Source organism: Martes martes, assembly GCF_963455335.1.
Source record: "Martes martes genome assembly, chromosome: 10".
In the NCBI taxonomy this organism is placed as follows: Eukaryota; Metazoa; Chordata; class Mammalia; order Carnivora; family Mustelidae; genus Martes; species Martes martes.
The window spans coordinates 54458993-54462781 of record NC_137898.1 but is presented as its reverse complement, the minus strand read 5'-3'; the positions used below and the strand labels follow the sequence as shown (position 1 = coordinate 54462781).

Here is a 3789-nt window from a genome sequence, read left to right as displayed (position 1 = left end):
TGGATTTCTCACCTTGCCTTTCTTTACCTCCCATCAATCTCTTCACCTGGGCAGAGGTTAAGAGCTCTAATCTGGGAATTTGTGGCTGAGTTCTGACATGGCCATATTGCAGACAGTGGGGCTCTCCAGCCAAGGGAATGTGCAAAGAAAACCCCTTGGTTGCCACAGTGTCAGGCACACAGGAGCTGCTCAGTAAAGCTTTGGTGAGTAAACGACCAAGCTAAGTGATTCTTGAATGATAAATTATAAGGCAAAGTTCCCCAAAATAAAAGGATATTATGAATCATAAGTCTCAATTCTTCGATGATTTGGAACTATTGCAGTATATAAAACACATTCTTAATTGGTTTTATTTGTAAAACACAAAAGCCAGCACCATTCTCAATGTAGAATATTTTATTAAATCAACCAATGGGGGAAAAATGAGATTGGCTGGTAGCACTGTTTTATGTTGTTCTGATTAAAACAAAGCAGAAAAACATAAATGAGAGCTATATTTGGAAAAGAGAGTTCCAAATTATCATATTTATAACACTAATGAGGTCTTACTAGAAAATCAAAGAGGAAAAAATGAAAAAGTATTTATAGTGAACAATAAAATAGTGAAGTTAATCCAAAGAAAAATAGAAATAGCAAGTTTCCTATGTACTAGCAACAATTAATTAGAAAATAAACTCTAGAGGGGCACCTGGGTGGCTCAATCAGTTGCATGTCCAACTTTTGATTTCAGATAAGGTCATGATCTCAATAAATAAAATCTTTTAAAAAAAGAAAGAAAAGAAACTCTAGGGAAAAAATCCACTAATAAAACTTCAAAGATGGAGGGGGGACGGTTTGGGGTTTTTTGTTTTGTTTTTTAATTTTGAAATGTTGGGATGCCTGGCTGGCTCAGTTGATTAAGCATCTGCATCTGCCTTCAGCTCAGGTCCTGATCTTAGGGTCCTGAAATCAAGTCCTACATTAGGCTCCTTGCTCAGCAGGAAGTCTGCTTCTCCCTCCGCTTGTGCTCTTTCTCTCTCTCTGACAAATAAATAAAATCTTTAACAAATAATTAAGTAAATAAAGTTTGAAATGTTGAGACATAAATAATGGCTTTTAGTGACAGATGTATATGAAATTTAAGTAAAGACAAATCAGGGACGCCTGGGTGGCTCAGTCAGTTAAGCATCTGCCTTTGGCTCAGGTCATGATCCCAGGGTTCTGGGATCAAGTCCCTCATCAGGCTCCTTGTTCACGAGGGAGCCTGCTTCTCTCTCTGCCTCTGCCTGCCACTCTGCCTACTTGTGTTCTCCTTCTCTCTATCTCTGACAAATAAATAAAAAAATAAAAGCTTTTAAAAAAAAGAGACAAATCAAATTGCTGAATAAACAAAAAAACTTTAATTAAAAATAGAACTACTATATAATCTATCAATTCCACTTTAGGTATTTATCCAGGAAAATAAAAACACTAATTCAAAAAATATATACATATATACCCCATGTTTATTTCAGCATTATTTACTAGACAAGATATGGAATGTGTTAATGTTCATAAATTAGTTTTCATATTTCATAGGATCCAAATTAAATTGGGCTTTTTTTTAAATCAACAAAAGAATTTACAGTATTGCTAGCAGTCTAAATGTAAGAGTTTTAAAATTTTAAATGTAAAATATTGAGTGGAAAAAAGATCTTTTATACGTCAAATTCATGTAGGGAACAAAGGCAAAAGAAAAAAATTGAATTCCCTACAACTTATAGCCCATTGACAAGTCCTTAAGACAGGCAGAGTGACCTTTGTCTAGGAACTCAACTGCCTTGACGTTAACACATTGCCAAGGGCAAAAGGCAATCTTAGCTTAACATCATCCCAACCTCCAGGATCCTGTAAGTCTGCTATTACATATAAAAATTCCTCTGGACTTTGGTCTTTGGGCTCAGAGTAGGCAGAGGTACAACTGACTTCAGTCATCCTGAATCCAGGTTCATCAGACACCAGCTGCCTCAACCATGCCACCCACATTCAACCCCAATGAAATCAAAGTCATATTCCTGATGTGCACCGGTAGCAAAGTTGATGTCACATCTCTCTGGCCCTGAAGATCGACCTCCTGGGTCTGTCTCCAAAAAGCGTTGGTGATAACATCCCCCCTAGTGACTGGAAGGGTCTGAAGATGACAGTAAAACTGACCATTCAGAATAAACAAGCCCAGATTGAAGCAGTACCTTCTGCCTCTGTCCTAATTATCAAAGCCCTCAAGGAATCATCAAGAGATAGAATGAAGCAGAAAAACAGTAAGCACAGTGGAAATACCACTTTTGATGAGATTGTCAGTATTGCCTGGCAGATACAGCATTGATTTTTAGCCAGAGAATTCTCTGGAACTATTAAAGAGATCCTGGGGACTGCCCAGTCTATGGGCTGCCATGTTGATGGCCATGACCCTCATGACATCCTAGATGGCATCAGAGTGGTGCAGTGGAATGCCTGGCTAGTGAAGAACTACAAAGGAAAATATTTCAATAAAGGATCATTTGACAACCAGAAAAAAAAGTTCCTTTGGAAACTTCTCCTGTCCTTCAAGATATATGTTGGCAATCATCCTCCAAGCATATGGCCCACTGATATACATCTGAAGGGTTCCATAACTAAGGTTTTATTAGACAGTAATAAGTCACCTTTTCCTAACAATAGCTAGCCCCTCAAGGTCCTAGAAACCTCATGTCTAAAATTCAGAGACTTACACTCTCACTCATCCCCCTCCCAACTTGAAAGTATATAATCTGCCACCCCTCACAACTCCAATGCAGCTCTTCCTGACCACAGGTCCTGTCCCTGTGCTTTAATAAAACAACACTTTTGCACCAAAGACGTCTCAGAAATCCTTTCTTGACAATTCGCTCCAAACCCCAGCATTTCCACCTCAAAATCTCTTATAAATCTAGAGAAGTTTTGCTCACTATGGTAATACCACAATGCACATAGAAAAATGAAACAGAAAAAAAAAAAAGAAAAGAAAAATGAAACAGAATAAATATAAAAACTTACTACAAACAAAAGGAGGAGTTAGTAGTTGATGGGAAAAGAAACTAAAAGCATTGTTGTGTTATTTGAAGAAAAATAAAATATATTCTTCCCATTATAGATCAAAATCTATTCAAGATAAATGAGTTACATTTTTGTAATGAACCATTAAAAACAGGAAAAAAGAGTAATGAGAATAATAATCAAAATTCTGAAGATGATTTTCTTATTCACTCAAGATTTACTGCCTATTTTCCCTTGCTGTTAAAATAACTTGAAAATGTTCTACAGCCAAGCAAGATTTGAATAAAAATAAAGACCTCACAAATGGGGAGGTACTGTTACGAAAAGTTATTATGGTAAACACTGATTTCACTTAAGTATAAATATCTAAATATTTAAATGTCAAAATATATACAGAAATTATGAAAATTAAATCTAGTATGTGTTAAAATTCATTTAAGGAAATACATGGTATTATCCATTTTTTAAAATAATGCTCTTGGAAAAGTCCTACTAAAATCTGGAAGTGGTAGGAAAGTTGTTACTAATCTAATGATCTTATATATCTTGTATTTAAAAATCAATAAATTGAAAAATATAGGTTTTAATGTGTTTTCAACTTAACTTTTATAATCAAAAAGGGAAAAGGGGTTATACCTTAAAAGAACCATTTTTACTAAGCCATCAGGAATAGTTTAACAAAATTTGCATAGCAGGTAAATACAGAATACTAAGATTTTTAGCTCCAGTGCATTTATCATTTAAAACTATAACCTCAAA

The 3789-nt window shown here is 35.4% G+C and overlaps 1 pseudogene across 1 annotated transcript; it reads left to right on the top strand.

Annotated features, from left to right (window-relative positions):
• The first annotated feature begins 1991 nt into the window (after window positions 1-1991).
• LOC308350830 (large ribosomal subunit protein uL11-like) lies at window positions 1992-2508 on the top strand (annotated as a pseudogene). Its single transcript has one exon. The product of its transcript is annotated as a large ribosomal subunit protein uL11-like (transcript).
• Window positions 2509-3789: the final 1281 nt, after the last annotated feature.